Here is an 18526-nt window from a genome sequence, read left to right as displayed (position 1 = left end):
GAGCTGCAGCTGGTAGCCTACACCACAGCCACAGCAATGCAGGATCCAAGCCATGTCTGCAACCTACACCTCAGCTCATGGCAACACCGGATCCTTAACCAGGGATCGAACCTTTCTTCTCACGAACACTGTGTTGGGTTCTTAACCTGCTGGGCCACTATGGGACTCCAGACCAGATCCCATTCTAACCCATGGCGCCCACCTCATTTTAGTCATCTCAGGCTGCTATAATAAATTACTGTGTATTAGAAGGACCCAAACAACAGACTTTTATTTCGCACAGTTCTAGAAGCTGGAAGTCCAAGATCGAGGTATTGGCAAATCCCAGGTCTGGGGAGAGCCCTCATCCTGGTTCCCAGGCAGCCGTTTTCTCATTGAATCCACATGGCAGAGAGAGAAAGCAAGCTCTGTGTCTCTTCATATAAAGGTCCTGTAGAAAGAGGGCTCCGAATGCATAACTGGTCACTTTGCTGTACAGCAGAAATGGACAGAACATTGTAAATCAACTATAATACATTTAAATAAATAAATAAATAAATAAATAAAAAGAGGGCTTCACCCTTAGGACCTAAGTATCTCCCAAAGCCCCACCTCCCAATACCAACAATGTGGGGTTAGATAGTCACATACAAATTTGGGAGTGACATAAACATTCAGCCATTACATTATGCCCCACGTCCTTCTCACATGCAAAACGCATTCATTCCATCCCAGCAACCCTGAACGTCTTAACTCAGTCCAGCTTCAACTCTAAAGTCTAAATTACAACATCTCACCTCAAGATCATCTAAGTCAGATGTGGATGAGACTCCAGGTACATTCATCCCCAAACAAATTCCTCTTCAGTTGGGAAACTGTGAAGCCAACCAAGCAGTATGCTTCCAGAATGCTATGGTGGGACAGGCACGGGCCAGACATCCCCATTCCAGGAGAGAGAACTAGGAAAGAAGGAAGGGGTGACAGGTCTCAAGAGAGTCCAAAACCCAACAGGACAAATTCCTGAGATCTTAAGGTTCCAGACCAACCTCTTTAGCCAGATGCTCTGCCTTTTGGACACAGTGGGTTGGCAACATCACTTCCATGACTTGCTTCCTCTGCCAAGAGGGGGTCATATCCCCAGGGGTCCAGTGGCCCTGCCCCATGGCTTCCATTGGGGGACATCTGCCCTGTTGAAACCCAGGCAGTGACCCTCTCGGGGTTTTGATCTTCTCCACGGTCCTTCTTCCCTTTTCTTGAAGGATAGCATACATTCAGAGCCTTCTTTCATTCTTTCCTGTTCTCTCTACTTCCTTTAGTCCTAGCTGATGCATTTCTGCTGTATAATCTTAGCTCTATTCCTGCCTTCTGTTGAGATGTCTGATTATTAAATCCGTGGTTCATGCCCACACTAAACTCCTAATCAAATGGCCAGTCGGCCACCCCTGCAGTGTTCCCCCAAACTCTCTCTCTCTTTTCTGTAATACGGACAGGCTGATTTGTTTCCAAATCTTTAAGTTCCTGTCCCTCTCTGCTCAACAATTCAGAACGTAGCTTCAATTCATTTCTCTCTTCTCGTTTTGCTCCCAACAAGTGAGGAAGAACCCAGCTGCTCTTTCAACACTCCCCTGAGACACCTCCTCAACCAAATACTCATTTCATTGTTCACAAGTTCTACCTTCCACAAAACACAACTCTGCCAAGTTCTGTGCCAGCTTATAACGAGGACGGCCTTTTCTTCACCACCCAAACAGATGCCCTCATTTCCATCAGAGGCCTCATCAGAATGGCTTTTACTGTCCACATTTCTACCAACCTTCTGTGCATGATTTTTGTATACCCTCTAACAGGACAAAGAGTTCTCTCGGCTCTCTTTTCTTTCTGAGCGCTCACTAGAACCTCCCTTCAAGTCCTCTCATGGCAATATCAGCATTTTCCAGCATGTACTTCAAAACTCTTTCAGTCTGTACCCATTATCCAGTTCTAAGCCCCTTCCACATGTTTATGTATTTGTTATAACAGCACCACTTTTGGTGTCAATTTCTTCTTAGGATTCTCTAGAGACACAGAACCAATAGGATGGATGGATGGATGGATGGATGGATGGATAGATAGATAGATAGATAGATAGATAGATATAGACAGACAGACAGAAAGACAGAATGATAGAGAAAGGTTTGTGATAGGGATTGGCTTATGCTCTTACAGAAGGTGAGGAGTCCCACATGCTGCCATCTGCAAGCTAGAGACCCAGGAAAGCTGATGGTATAGTTTTAAGTCTGAGAACCAGGAGCTCGGAGCAGCAAGGGCAGGAGAAGACCAATGCCCCAGCTCATCAGTAAGGCACAGAGTGAACTCAACCTTCCCCACCTTTTTGTTCTATTCAGGCTTCAACCATTCAGATGGTGCCCACCTACAGTGGGGATGGCCATCTGCTTTACCATTTTAGAAACAACCTCTCAGATAAACCCAGAAATAATATCTAACTGGCAATCTGAGCATCCATACTGACACCCAAAATCAACCATCACACATCCCATCCCAGGCCCACATCCTGTAAATACAAGAACCATCTGGAGCTGGAGAGAAAGAAGCATACGTGATGGTTAGTGGACAAGAATAGACCCCTAAGCACAGTTGTATCTGCCACAAACACTGCTCTAAAAGTGCAGAGATAAAGAGGCTTTGGGGGCAAGAGTTCTGCCTGGAACATGATGTGCCAGGGAAAGTGGCCGTGGACAAGACACTTGAGTGGAGCCTAAGGAGGAGTAGGCTTTCCCCAGGCAGAGGTTGGGGAAAGAGACAAGCCCTGTAGGACAGGGTGACAAAGGCATTATGCAAGGACGAACATGGATGCTAAGAGGACCAGTGTGGCTGGAACACAGCCTGTCCTGCCAGGAGGAAGGAGCAGATGGGAGACAGGCCAGAAAGGTGCACTGAGCCTGATTGTGGAAAGCCAGAACATGAAAGAATTTTATAACTTTCTGGGGGGTTCTCAACATGTTTTTTATTACTCAATGAATTTTATTACATTTACAGTTGTACAATGATCATCACAACCAAATTTTCAACATTTTTAAAATAGGAGAATCCTTGTTTTTTTTTTTAATGGACTTTATATTTTAGAGTGGTTTTAGATTCACAGCAAAAGCAGCTGAAGAAACAGAGATTTCCCATATAAGCCCTGGCCCCCTTCCTCCCCCCCCCGCCCCCAGCAGCCTCTTTCATTATTAACATCCCCCGCCAGAGGGTCCATGTGTTAAAATCAATGAACCTACACTGACACATCCCCCACAGTCCATCGTTTACATTAGGAGTCATTCTCAGTGTTGTACACTCTATGGATTTTGACAAATGTTTGACATGTACTCACTGCTATAGTGTCACAGAGTAGTTTCACCGCCCTGAAAATCCCCTGTGCTCTGCCTAGTCATCCCTCCCTCCCCTCAACCTCTGGAAACCACTGATCTTTTTACTGTCTCCATGGTGTTGCCTTTTCCAGAATGTCATATAGTTGGAGTTATACAGTATGGAGTTCATCAGATTGGCTTCTTTTACTTTGTAACATGCATTTAAATTTCCTCCATGTCTCTTCATGGTTTGATACCCAATTCTATGTATTGCTGTAGAATAGTTCATTTTCACTTTTTTTTTTTTTTTTTTTTTTTTTTTTTTTTTTTTGCTTTTTAGGGCCTCACGCGAAGCAAATGGAGGTTCCCAGGCTAGGGGTCCAATCAGAGCTGTAGGCCTGGCCTACACCACAGCCACAGCAATGCAGGATCTGAGCCACATCTGCAACCTACCCACAGCTCAGGGCAAGGCCAGATCCTTGACCTACTGAGCAAGGCCAGGGATCCAAACCGCAAGCTCATGGTTCCTTGTCGGATTCGTTTCTGATACGCCACAACAGGAACTCCAATAGTCCATTGTCACTTTTTATTTTTTTATTTTTTCTTTTTTTCTTTTATTTATTTATTTATTTATTGTCTTTTTAGGGCCACGTCCACGGCATATGGAGGTTCCCAGTCCAGGGGTCGAATCGGAGCTGCAGCTGCTAGCCTACACCACAGCCACAGCAACAGGGGATCCTAGCTGCATCTGCAACCAACACCACAGTTCACGGCAATGCCAGAGCCTTAACCCACTTGCGAGGTCAGGGATCAAACTTGCATCTTCATGGATACTAGTCAGATTCATTACCAGTGAGCCAGAATGGGAACTCCTCCAAGGACCCTTTTTAAAATGTCAAAATAGGAGTTCCCGTAGTGGCTCAGTGGTTAATGAATCTGACCAAGAACCATGAGGTTGCAGGTTCGATCCCTGCCCTTGCTCAGTGGGTTAAGGATCCAGCGTTGCCGTGAGCTGTGGTGTACGTTGCAGACGCGGTTCAGATTCTGCGTTGCTGTGGCTCTGGCGTAGGCTGGCAGCTACAGCTCCGATTCAACCCCTAGCCTGGGAACCTCCATATGCCGCGGGAGCAGCCCAAGAAATGGCAAAAAAAGACAAAAATAAAATAAAATAAAATAAAATGTCAAAATATCCTGAATATTCCACTGACATAACAATAACACTTTTTTTTTCCTTTTTCAGCTACACCTGCAGCATATGGCAGTTCGCAGGCCAAGAATCAAATCCAGTACACTGCAGATATAGCAATGCCTGATCCTTAACCCACTGCACCACAGCGGGAACTCCAATAATAACACTTTTAGAACTGACAAGTTTAAATGTGTAACGACAAAAACTATGATGAATTCAGCAATACTTTGTGTGTATTATTAGCTATAATGACCTCTACATAAAAGTATTCATACCCAGGAGTTCCCCTTGTGGCTCAGTGGTAACAAACCCGAATAGTATCCATGAGGATGCAGGTTCAATCCCTGGCCCTGCTCAGTGAGTTAAGGATCTGGCATTGCCATGAGCTGTGGTATAGGTCACAGACATGGCTCAGGTCTGGCATTGCTGTGGCTGTGGCGTAGGCCACTAGCTGCAGCTCCAATTCAACCCCTAGGCTGGGAACATCCATATGCCATGGGTTTGGCCCTAAAAAGACAAAAATAAATAAATAAATAAATAAATAAATAAATAAAGTATTCATACCCTGTAGTTTTCATGCTCAGTAAAGACTGGGATGACAATGTTTGATACCCAAAGGATGTGTGGATCCCAAAGGTTAGTGGCATAAAGTTGGGGATTCTGTAGGTATTGGGTAGCTACCTAGATGTTTGGTAGGGCACAGGATGAGGGAGATTTTAAGATCATTCTAGCTGATTGCATCCTACGGTGGATGTCAGGACTGTCTTCCAGCATGGCCCCAAGACAATTCACCAAACACCCCAGTGTCTACACATGGTAGGCACAGTTGCACCAAATTCACAGAGGACCCCCTGAAAATTCTCATCCAGGCATTCAACCAAAACCCTTATGTGAGTTATGCTTCCAAACAAAAACTTGCTTTAGAAAGCAACACTGAAGAGTCTAGAATCCCAAGTTGAGTTTCAGAATCAAAGAGCTAGACACTCACTCCAGAAAAGACCAGAACCTGTAACAGCTCAGAATCAAGCCAAGGCCATGGACGAGATCACCCTGAAGAGAGGATTCAAGACAGAGGAGCAAGCTGGCATCATACTTGCTTCGCCTTCTCCCAGTTGCATATCGTCCTCAAGGAATTTAAGAGCAACCATTCACTTAGGACTGATTTCATAGAATGACCTGCTCGAAAATGGGGTTCCAAATTGAAGAGTCCAAATTTGATTTCAAAAGTGAACAGCTAGATTCCTGTTCAAATAAAAAGAAAACCTGATAAGGCCATAGAACAAATATAAAAGCAGGGACATGATCTCTGAGATGAGAGGGTTCAAGGGACAGAAGCTAAACAAAGCGGCACCAACTTTATCAATGGCGGTCTGGTCTCCCTGGAGCTAGGAGTTGGAGCACAGAAGCAAGTGAAGTGTATCCGATATTGTCACTCTGGGCCCCAAATCTCTTCACTCTTCGTGGCTTCATCCTTCCCCTGGGCTACAAGCTGGGCCTTTTGGAACGCTAGGCAGGACTTGAGGAAGCAAAGACAAGCAGAAACACTGCAAGAGGAGCCTTCCAGCATTGTCGACCTCTCCTGACCTTGGAATTCAGAAGGACCCCAGGTCAGTGCAAACAAAATTCACACACACCCTGTTCTGCAACCATTGCAGTAATCACTGCTCCAGGCAAAAATCATTAAAAAAAAAAAAAAAAAAAAAACCTTTGAGTGTTTGATGAGTAACTAGACATACATTGCCTTAAAGAATCCCCCCAATATGCCTTATTAATTACCAAAGAAAACGTAGAGTTCCTGTCATGGCTCAGCAGCTAATGAACCGGACTAGCATCCATGAGGACTCGGGTTCAATCCCTGGCCTCACTCAGTGGGTTAAGGATCAGCATTGCTGTGATGTAGGTCACAGACACAGCTCGGATCCCGCGTTGCTGTGGCTGTGGTGTAGGCCGGGCTCCGATTGGACCCCTAGCCTGGGAACCTCCATATGCCACGGATGTGGCCCTAAAAAAGACAAAAAGAAAAAAAAGAAAACGTGATAATTCTGCAGTGGAGAAACCCAGCAGACTCCACCCGAACCAACTGCGGGAAATTTGCTTCACCAATAATGGCACAACCCGACATGAGGAGCCTCCTGAAATGAGGCAGAGTTTTGTAGTCTTCCTGCCTGAAGTGCATGAACTGAATCTAATTATGAGGAAACACCAGAAAAACCCAAATTGAAAGACAATCTACCAAGTAATAGCTCTGTACCCTTTTAAAAAGGAATTTGAAAAAAAATCTTAAAAAATAATAAAAAATGAATTGAATAATGGCATTAGGGGTGGAGGGAAAATAAGCTCATTCATGAAATTATTAGAAAATAAATCTAAGGAAGCCTTCTCTTCTGTATGTAGCGCATGCCATGACTGCTGTGAGGAGAGAAAGGTACACAATCAGAGGCCTGTTTATGCCTAAAATTTCTCTCCATAAATGCTCAGGAAACTGGTAACATTGGTAATTTCTGAGGAGGGGAGGTAGAGAATTGAATTTGATCACAGTGCTGAATTTCACTATAATCTTTTCACCCTATTTGAATTTTCAAAATCATTTAAATGTGTTATTTGTTTCAAGTTTTCTATTTTAACTTAAAAGGTAGCTCCCAAACATAATGTTCGGTAGAAGAACACAGACACAAAAGAGTATGTATTACATGATTACAACTATATAAATCGTAAAACTAGGCAAAATCAATCCATGTAATATAAGTCAGGCTAGGAAACTCACATTTCCCAATTTCAAATTGTATACAAAGCAACAGTAGTCGAGAGTTCCCTGATGGCTCAGTAGGTTAAAGATCTGGCATTGTCACTGCCACGGCTTGGGTCGCTGCTGTGGCGCAGGGTCAACCCCTGGCCTGGGAACTTTCACGTGCTGTGGGCATGGCCAAAAAAAAAAAAAAAAAAAGCAACAGTAGCCAAAGCAGTGTGGTACTGGCATAAGGACAGACATATAGACCAAGAGAACAGAATGGAGAGTCCAGAAATAAACCCATACATCTATGGCTAATTGGTTTTTAACAAGGGTACCCAGAGTATTCCACAGAGAAAAAAAAATCTTCTCTTCAGCCTATGGTAGGAAAACTAGTCACCCACGTGCATAAGAATGAAGATGAACCCACATGTCACACCTCTTCCAAAATTAACTCAAAATGAATCAAAATAAGTGTAAGGATAAAAGCAAAGAACTTTTAGAAGAAAATATAAGTGTAAATCTTCATGAACCTTGGATTTGGCAATGGGTACCAAAAGCACATAAGACCAAAGGGGAAATTGGGTAAATGGGAATTCATCAAAATTTACAACTTTTGTGCATCAAATGACATCAGAAAGAAAGGAAAAAAAAAAAAAAAACCTAAAGAGTGGGAGAAAACATTTGAAAATCATGTCTTAAAAATGTCTAGTACCCAAAATATATAAAGAATTATTTGAATTCAACAACAGAAAGACAAACAACCCAATTTTTTTTTCTTTTTAGGTCCGTACCTGCGGCATAGGGAAGTTCCAGGGATAGGGTCAAATCAGAGCTGCAGCTGCCAGCCTGCATCACAGCCACAGCAACACCAGATCAAAGACACATCTGCGACGTATGCCATGGCTCACGGCAACACCGGATCCTTAACCAACTGATCGAGGCCAAATCCACACCCTCACAGAGATAAGGTCAGGTCCTTAAGCTGCTAGGTCACATCAGGAACTCCACAACCCTATTTTAAAATGAACAAAGGGCTTGAATTGACAGTTTTCAAAAGAAAACACATAAATAATTAATAAGCACATAAAAGAATTCAACATGATTACTTAGCGAAATGCAAATTAAAACTCTGATAACATACCACTTTGCACCCACTATGATGGATTTTTTTTTTTTTTTTTGGTCCATTCTAGAGCTGCTCCCACAGCATATGGAGGTTCCCAGGCTAGGGGTCTCATCGGAGCTGTAGCCGATGGCCTACACCACAGCTCACAGCAAAGCCAGATCCTTAACCCACTAAGCAAGGCCAGGGATCGAACCCGCAACCTCATGGTTCCTAGTCGGTTTTGTTAACCACTGCGCCACCACAGGAACTCCCGGATGCAATTTTTTTTAAATGTTAACATGGACATGGAGAAACTGGACGCCTTCTGCATCACTGGTAGGAATGTAAATCGGTGCAGCATCTACTGAAAACAGTGTGATGTTTCCTCAAAAAGTTAAACATAAAATCATCATGTGACCCAGCAATTCTGTTCCTGGGTATATATCCAAAGAATTGAAAACAAGTATTCAAATAAACACACAAGTTCTCTTGTGGTGGTGGGGGGCAGCGGGGAAGGCAGGCTAGGGGTTAACCTCGCCCTAAGGTGGAGGCAGTGCCTGGAAGGAACACAAGGGTCACTTATGGGAAGCTGTTGGTTTGCTTCCTTGGGCTGAGTTCTGGTTGCACTTGTATGCGAATTTGTGAAAATTCAGTGAGCTACATATAGGTGATGTGGGCCATGTCTCCTGTGTATTTTATACTCGAGTAAAAAGAAGTTTGTTTCGTAATTTTCTATAGAGGAAATTCTTCTTGGTACATTCAAGATGATGACAACAGGGAGTTCCCGTTGTGGCTCAGCGGTAACGAACCCGACTAGTAACCATCAGCATGCGGGTTCGATCTCTGGCCTCTCTCAGTGGGTTAAGCATCTGGCATTGCAGTGAGCTGCAGCCTAGGTTGCAGATGTGACTTGGATCTGACGTTGCTGTGGCTGTGGTGTAGGCAGGCAGCTGCAGCTCAGATTCAACCCCTAGCCTGGGAACGTCCCTCTGCCACATGTGCAGCCATTAAAAAAAAAAAAAAAAAAATGCTGACAACAGCTTTTATCTGGTAACAGGGCCAGGATAAGGGTGACTGATGCAAGTGCTGGATCAGATCCAATCCTTGTTTCAAAGGCTGGTATTTTTTTCATTGTGGCCTTTTTTTTTTTTTTTTTGCATTTGTTTCGGTTTTTGAAATATTGTTATTAAAATATTATTTCTCTTGATCAATGAGGTTTTTGGCCTCGTCAAGTGTCACACCCCAGACAGTGTCTCACTCACCTCACCCTAGTCCTGTCTCTAAATTTCAATGCAGCACCACTGGGAAACAGAAGGAAATGCAGTTTGAATAAGAGAGGGGAGCCTGCCCTTATCTTCCTCTTCCGGTGAGAATAAAGGACTTCCTGAATTGCCTCCTTCAGCCTCAGGTGGCACAAACAAGACCCCTGCCCTTCTCCCTGACCCTCCCCCAAGCCTCCTGATCCCCGCAGCTTCCGGCCCGAGTGAGATTGCACTGCTCAGTAGGCAGGGACTCAAGGTCCCATGCTACCCGCAAGGGAGCTGGCCAAAAGGTAGCCGCCAGACTTTGTCCTGGGGGAAAAAACAGGAGGACCCTAATAAATGGCCATGCCCCATTCCCGTATCCTTAGCAGCATTCATTCTGGAAGTGTTGTTTTCTGTTTTCTGAGTAGACATTTCCAAGTGCAGACATCCTGAATGTACATTAAAGGAAATAAGCTGGAAGGAAGGTGCAGCATGGCTTATCTAGTTCTCTCTTACACTTCTGGGGAATTCGTTTACGAAGTCAGATCCTCCCATCAAGAAGAAAAAATTTAAGACAAGTGTCACTTTCCCTTGAATGAAATAGGAACTTTTTAAATAAATACATGTCTATGAAGCAGTGTCTATATAGATAAAGATATATATGTAGATCGGCATAGGTATATGTATACTGATTTTTTTAAATTTAACATCACCCATAAGAGTTTTTCTTTTTTAAATTGAAGTATAGTTGATTTACAATGTCGTGTTAGTTTCTGGTGTACAGTAAAGTGACTCAATTACACATATACATTCTGTTTCATGTTCTTTTCCATTACGGTTTATCAAGGATATTGACTATAGTTCCCTGTGTTATAGAGGAGGACCTTGCTGTGTATCTCTTTTTTATGTATTAGTGTCTGCTAATCCCAAACTACTAATTTATCCCTCCCCTTCCCCCTTTCCCTTTTGGTAGCTGTTAAGTTTGTTCTCTATCTCTGCGAGTCTGTTTCTGTGTTATAAATAAGTTCATTTGTGTCATATTTTAGATTCTGTATAGAAGCGATATCATAAGGTATTCGTCTTTCTCTTTCTGACTTACTTCACTTAGTATGATCATCTCTACATCCATCCTTGTTGCTGTAAGTGGCATTATTTCATTCTCTCTTTCTTCGACTTTTTTTTTTTTTTTAAGGGCTACACCTGCAGCATACAGAATTCTCAGGCTAGGGATCGAATTGGAGCTGCAGCTGCTGGTCTTCACCACAGCCATAGCAACGTATGATCCAACCAACACCGAAGCTCGCAGCAATGACAGATCCTTTAACCCACTGAGCAAGGCCAGGCATGGAACCTGCATCCTCATGGGTACTAGTCGGATTCTTAACCCACTGAGTGCTGAGTAGTGTTTCATTGTGTATATATACCACATCTTCTTTATCAATTCATCCATTTAGGTTGTTTATGAAGCAGTAATATATATATATATTTCATGCTTCACAGTAGAGGTTTCTCCAAAGAATGTGCTAATTTTAAAATATTTAACAGGAGTTCCCATCATGCAGCAGAAACGAATCTGACTAGAAACCATGAGGTTGCAGGTTTGATCCCTGGCCTCACTGAGTGAGTTAACTCAGTGGGTTAAGTATCTGGTGTTGCTATGGCTGTGGCAAAGGCTGGCAGTTGTAGCTCAGATTAGACCCCAAGCCTGGGAACCTCCATATGCCACAGGTGAGGCCCTTAAAAAAAAAGCATAGAATATTTAACAATGTAGAATATCCTATCTAGTTAATAAAGGCACATTCTATAAAGAAAAAAATATTTTGAATATATACTATTATAAAAGATAACCTGTAACATTTATAAATCTATATGAACATATACATGATATATATAATTTTTTAAATGAGATCAAATTCTACAACAGTGCAGTCCAATAGACATTTCTGCAATAACGGAAATGTTTCATATCTTCACCGTCCAACATGGTAGCCACTACCCACAGCTGGCTTTTGAGCACTTGCAATGGAACTAGTGTGACTGACGAAGAGAATTTCTCATTTTATTTTTAAAATTTTATTGAGGAGTTCCCATCATGGCGCAGTGGTTAACGAATCCGACTAGGAACCATGAGGTTGCGAGTTCGGTCCCTGCCCTTGCTCAGTGGGTTAAGGATCCGGTGTTGCCGTGAGCTGTGGTGTAGGTTGCAGACGCGGCTCGGATCCCGCGTTGCTGTGGCTCTGTTGTAGGCCGGTGGCTGCAGCTCCAATTCGACCCCTAGCCTGGGAACCTCCATATGCCGCGGGAGCGGCCCAAGAAATAGCAAAAAAATAAAAAAATAAAAAATAAATAAAATTTTATTGAAGTATAGTTGATTTACAATGTTGTGTTAATTTCTGCCATTCAGCAAAGTGACTCAGTATACTATACGTGTGTGTGTGTGTGTGTGTGTGTGTGTGTACATATGTATATATTCTTTTCCATTATGGTTTGTCACCAGATATTGAATACAATTCCCTGTGCTATACAGTAGGACCTTGTTGTTTATTCTTATTTTGTTTTAGATAGTTTAAATTCAAAGGTATTCAAGTAGCAGCATGTGTTACTATACTGTATTAAACAGCACAGAGCTAAATAGCATTTTGCAAACATTTAATTCATTTAACATTGTTTGACTAGGTGTTTCCAATCAATAAGTATGCATCTCAAACACTAGTACCTATGCACATGTTAACACTAATGGGTTAAAGAGTATAATGTAAAACCAGATCCCAATCACGGCAGCATCGAAAATACATATACTAGGATAATTTTTTTTCTTTTCAGCTGCACCCATGACATATAAAAGTCCCCAGGCCAGGGATCCAGTCTGAGCCATAGCTGCAACCTACACCATAGCTGTGGCAACAAGAAATCCTTAACCCACCGCACCACAGCGAGAACTTCAGGATAATTTTTTTAAGACTACACATGATCTGGAATTCCTGTCGTGGCTCTGTGGAAATGAATGCGACCAGGAACCATGAAGTTGCAGGTTCAATCCCTGGCCTCACTCAGTGGGTTAAGGATCTGGCATTGCCGTGAGCTGTGGTGTAGGCCAAGGATGCAGCTTGGATCTGACATTGCTGTGGCTGTGGTGTAAGCCAATGGCTACAGCTTCAATTCTACCCCTAGCCTGGGAAGCTCCACATGCCTCGGGTGAAGCCCTAAAAAAATAAATTAATTAATTAAATAAATAAATAGGAGAGTCAGGAAGACATTTCTGGGGAGGTGATATTTTCAGGCAACATCTGCAGTGTGAATATGAATGAATCACATGAAGATATAGAGAGGTGATTTCTAGACTCGGGTTTATGAACTGTTGACATTTTGGGCCAGATGATTCTTTGTTGTGGGGATTATCCTGTGCGTTGTAGAATGTTTAGTAATATTCCCAGCCTCCACCCACCAGACGCTAGTAGCCCCACCTACACCCCCACTGGGACAAACAAAAATGTCTCCAGACATGGCCAGAGGTCCTTGCGGGGAAGGGAGGAGAGAGGAAGGAAGGAGGATGTCAGTAGAGAACCACTTGTCTAGAGAAACAGAGGGTAAGTTCAACGGTACTAAGGTGGGACAGGACTGAAATATCCAGAGAGACCACAAGAGAGACTATCAAGCCTGATGCTGGGGAGGAAAATGGTGCTCAGTAAGGCAGAGAGAAATGCAGAGCCCACACATGCAGTCCCTTATAGGAATTTGAGTTTTGTTCTTAAAAAAAAAAGAGAGAGAGAGAGATAGGGAAAAAAACCTGGAGTCATTGAAGGGACATGATCTAAAAAGAGCATTGACTTGGAGAATGATCTGTAAGGGACACAAGGGCGAATCATTTAAGAAATTTAAGGAACAGCAGAGAATAGTGTTCAAGCACCCAGCCTCTTACCTGCTTATGAATTTCTCTGTGCCTCAGTTCCTCATTTGTAAAATGGGGTTAAAAATGGTACATCTACCTTGAGGGTCATTTTGAGGATTAAAAGGAACTAGCGGAGTTCCCGTCGTGGCGCAGTGGTTAACGAATCCGACTAGGAACCATGAGGTGGCGGGTTCGATCCCTGCCCTTGCTCAGTGGGTTAACGATCTGGCGTTGCCGTGAGCTGTGGTGTAGGTTACAGATGTGGCTCAGACCTGGCGTTGCTGTGGCTCTGGCGTAGGCCGGTGGCTATGGCTCTGATTCGACCCCTAGCCTGGGAACCTCCATATGCCGCAGGGGCGGCCCAAGAAATAGCAAAAAGACAAAATAAATAAATAAATAAATAAAAGGAACTAGCATTTGTAATACACTTCGACCACGCCTAGAATATACAAAGTACTTTATAAGTCATGGACTCTTATTATGACTACACTAGTCCAGAGAAAGATGATGGAAGCTTTGAGTTGTAGCAGTGAAAGCATTTCTGTAGAAGACTGCAGGTGTAGAGGGCTGTGGAGTTAAAAGGTTTACTGAAGGGAGTTTCTGTTGTGGCTCAGAAAGTGGAGAACCTGACCAGTATCCATGAGGATGTGGGTTCGATCCCTGGTCTCACTCAGTGGGTTAAGGATCCAGCATTGCTGTGAGCTGTGGTGTAGGTCACAGATGCGGCTCAGATCTGGTATTGCTGTAGTTGTGAATGGCAGCTGCAGCTCCAATTTGACCCCTAGCCTGGGAAATTCCATATGCTTTGGGAGTGGAAAAACAAAACAAAACAGAACAAAACAAAAAACCCTACATATATTACAAAAATTTTAAGTATGTAATTTAAAAAAAAAAAAAGCATGGTTTGGGGTGGGGGGGACATCACTCTGGTAGCAATGCGAAGCAAACTGGAGGCAAGAAACCAATTTGCTGGCTACTGCAATAGTCCAATCAAAAGATCAGTGCTAGGGTTAGGGCTACATCAGTGAGGACAGAAAGGAAGAGCTCTCTCCAAGAAGCATTTTACAGGAAGAATTCAAACTCAGGTGAAAGGCTGGTTATGGGGGGAGGAAGCAAGAGAGGATGACTTCCAGGATTCGGGCTAAGAAAGATTTCATACTCAGAGTCACTCCCCCCAGGTCTGCCTTTCCTCTAATAGCTCCTGGAAGGCTGAATGGACAGAGGTCTTCCTGGGCAAGCTGAAGCGAGGGGTGTTCCGCGTTGGGGTGTGCCTAGATGAACAGAAAGCTTCAGCCACCACTGCCCCTCATCCCACACACACACACACAGACTCACCATCACGTGGACTCCTGGACTGCACCTCATGCTCTCACCAGAGAAGATGAAATACATGCTTTCCCACACAAGGCGCACTGGAAAAAAGAATACCCATTGACATTCTCCTCCTTTTCTTCTTGCTAATGAGCAGCAGAAATGTCTCCAACATAAAGAAAATCCTTCCAATTTTTTTTTTCCTTTTCTCCATTTAAGAGTCAAATTTCCCCTCTTAGAGGAAATCCCTCCTACTTTGGAGTGGTCTGATGGAGAGAGTAGCTGCAGGATGCTGTATTTGCATGCTGCAATTTTATTGGCTGAAGCCAGCTGGCAAGGAGTATTGGGTAATTGTCAGCTTCTTCAGAAGGAGCCAAGATATTATGAGCTTGCAGATCAGGAGGCAACAGCTTACTTACAAGGCAGATTTGCCCAAGATGGGGTCCTGGCTGTAGGAAGTTGAAGTGGAGGTGGCCTCAGACAGCTGTGGGATCTCTGCCTGTATTTTTTGTTTTCCCCAAAAGCCAATTTAAAAAAAAAAAAAAAAATGCTGATTCTGCTCACATTCCACAAGGATGAGTCTTGTTTATCCCTAGGCAGAGCAGTACCTGCCAAAAAACTACTAATTCCTTTTCCCTTTACTGGAAACTGAGTCAGGACCCAGGGGGGCTATTCTCACCATTCAGACAGCTCTTTCTGGCCCACCTCTGACTTCATGCAAACTGAGAAGAGCTTAGCTCAGCCAAGCCAAAACCCTGAGAATGAGCCTGAAAGCCCAGCCAGCCCCAGAGCCCACACTCAGGAGCGTCTTTGCCAGATGCTGCCCAGGAGACAGGCATGAGCAAGATCTCACCAGCAAGCAGGTCCTGGCTTCATGGGAAACGCTTTGGAAACCAGCAACCTGCCTCCCCACCTCCAACCACCCTTGAGAGAGGAGGGAGCCACGGGTAGCTCCTGACATACAAGGTTTACATCCTCAGTCTTTTCTGACTCACTCCCCAACCCACGACTATATCAACCAGGTCTTTCATTTCCTGCATCCTGATGCTTTGACATCTGGGATACAGTCAACTGACTCCTGGAGACAGTAAACCACTCACCCCCAAGTGCAACTTCCAAAGGCAAACCAACCAATTCAATCAACCAATCTAATTAGCCAATCAGATTTGAGGGTACCCACACCCCCAACCATCTCCTTTATCAGGCTCTCACACTCCAGATCCCTAGTAACCTGTCTGAATCATCCCACACCCAGGTACCAACAAACTAGAGACACCGTTGTGCCCCAGGGCCCACTAAGATTATTAGAACTAGCCAATCCTAAATCTGTTTATCTTTCCTTGTCTATTCCTTCCCACAGAAACCACAATAAAGCCTCTTGCCCATAATTTCCCATTTTCTTCTGCCTCCTGACCAACCCTAATGCTTCCCATTTTGGCCCCACGTGTGGCTTGCATCTTCTTGAGGTCTGTGAATATAAATACTACTACTTCCCCTCATCTCGCCATATCTAAATAATAATAAGACCTCTGGTTTTATTTTTATCATTATTGTTTTTTTTTTAGGGCCACACCTGTGGCATATGGAAGTTCCCAGGGTCAAATTGGAGCTGCAGCTGCCTGCCTATGCTGCAGCAAAAACAAGGCAGGATCTGAGCTGCTTCTGCAACCTATACCGCAGGTGGGGGCAACACCATATCCTTAACACACTGAGAGAGGCCAGTGATGGAACCCACATCCTCATGGATACTAGTCGGGTTCATAACACATTGAGCCACAACAGGAACTCCCAATAGCTCTATTTTTTTTAATTTAATTTTATTTTATTTTTTGTCTTTTTAGGGCCACACCTGTAGCACATGGAGGTTCCTAGGCTAGGAGTCGAATCCGAGCTGTAGCTTCTGGTCTATGCCACAGCCACAGCAATGCCAGATCTGAGCCATGTCTGCAACCTACACTGCAGCTCACACCAGTGTCACCAGATCCTTAACCCACTGAGCGAGGCTAGGGATGGCACCCGCATCCTCATGGATACTAGTCTATTTCATTTCCCCTGAGCCATGATGGGAATTCCAACACTTCTATTTTTAAACAATCCCATGTGGGTCTCCCCCATCTGTCCCATCCCTTCCATCTCCACTGCTTCCACCCAATTTCGGGCCCTCACCCCCCTCAGCCGAACTACAGATGTGCCTTGTGACTCTGCATCCACTCCTGTGCCTCCCTCCACCCACATCACCACCCCAGTTTCCACTCCTCTCTCCAGAATGCAAGTCTCATCACTCTTCTCCACTAAGTTAGAGCCTGCCCAGGCTCTCCACTGCTTACTGGATAAAATCTAAAATCTTTAGCCTTATAAATCCAGTCTTCTCTGATGTGGCTCCTTTTCCCTCCTCAGCCACATCTCAGGCACCATCCCCCCTGCCACTCCATGCTCAAAACACAAGGAACTTCGGAATACACAGTTCCCTGGAAATGCTTCACACCTCCATGCTTTTGTTTCTGAGACTCCTTCTGTTGGAAATGCCTTTCTTCTTTGCAGAAAAACAACCACTACTTTCTCCCAAACCCTCTTAGGAATTTCCTCGGTTTTTGCCTGATAGACAGCACCTGCAATACTTGATTGCTCTTATTTCTTTTTATGTTCATTCCAAAATATTTATTGAGAATCTACTTTGTGCCAGGACCTGGAGGCCTTTAGAGATAGAGCAGTAAATAAGAGAGACATAGTCCCTGACCTCAAGGAAGTATCTATCACACCACCCTGCTCCCCCAGCAGCTGCCTTCTGCCTCCCTACATCTGCTTCGGACACACTACAAGAGCAGAGGACCAGCTGGGCAAGAGATGGTCCATGTGGCCCTCGGTCAATTCCCGACACCGCCCCAGAGTTATCTTTCTAAAGAATGCATCTCTGGCCATTTCACACCCTTCCTGTAAAACATGATGACTTTGCATTACCCAAGTCCAAACAGACAGAGACTTCCTCAATTGGCTCTTTCCCTTTTCCCTTTACCATTCACTGCCACAAGCACCCCCCAACTACTTGCATTCTCACACATCCACTTTGCTCTGCTTTGTCTCTATGCCTTTGTTCATGCCCTCTCCTCGATTCCAAATGCCCCTCCACCTCTTCACCTGCTTTATCTGTTATTTACTGCTGTGTAACAAACCAGTCAGACCAGTAACTAACGGCAACAACAATCCTGTGAGTCAGCAGTTTGGCCAGGGGTCAATTGGGGCGGCTCATCTGTGCTCCGTGTGGACTTGGCAGGGCTCACCCATGCATCTGTGGTCAGTTGACAGGTGACCCGGGGGCTGGATGATCCTAGAATGGCTCACTCAATGCCTGGCAATTCGGTGGGCTGTGAGCTGGAGCATTTCAGTTCAGATCTCTCCAGGCGGCTGGCTTGGGCTTCCTCACACAGCAGCTGGGTTCCAAGAAGCAAGCCCTGATGGGCAGGCACCTATGAGGGTCCCTGCCTACATCATATTTGCTCAGATCCCATTGGCCAAAACGTGTCATGTAGCAGAGCCCAGAATCAATATGGAAGCTGCATGATTCCCTGGGGAACCGTTAACATAGCCATCTACCACAGTCTGCCCCCTACTCCTAATGATGCACGGCCTTCTCACATGTACAATATACACCCCCTCCCCAAACACCCAGACATCCAATCTTGACACCAGGCTCAAACTCTTCGACCTCATAACATGCAGCAAGTCTGGATGTG

General features: G+C 44.3%; 1 long non-coding RNA gene across 2 annotated transcripts; it reads right to left on the bottom strand.

The window, feature by feature from the left end:
* Nucleotides 237-16330, bottom strand: LOC102161478. Of its 2 annotated transcripts, none has more exons than XR_305385.3 (3): nucleotides 14820-16330; nucleotides 777-938; nucleotides 237-470 (listed from the first exon to the last, which is right to left on the bottom strand). It is a non-coding gene; the product is annotated as an uncharacterized LOC102161478 (long non-coding RNA). The 2 variants fall into 2 exon arrangements; XR_305384.3 differs by lacking the exon at nucleotides 14820-16330 and adding an exon at nucleotides 8038-8089.

The sequence above is a fragment of the Sus scrofa genome, chromosome 9 (genome assembly GCF_000003025.6).
Source record: "Sus scrofa isolate TJ Tabasco breed Duroc chromosome 9, Sscrofa11.1, whole genome shotgun sequence".
In the NCBI taxonomy this organism is placed as follows: domain Eukaryota; kingdom Metazoa; phylum Chordata; class Mammalia; order Artiodactyla; family Suidae; genus Sus; species Sus scrofa.
Note: the sequence above shows the minus strand (reverse complement) of the source record. Positions and strands in the feature narration are given on the sequence as shown.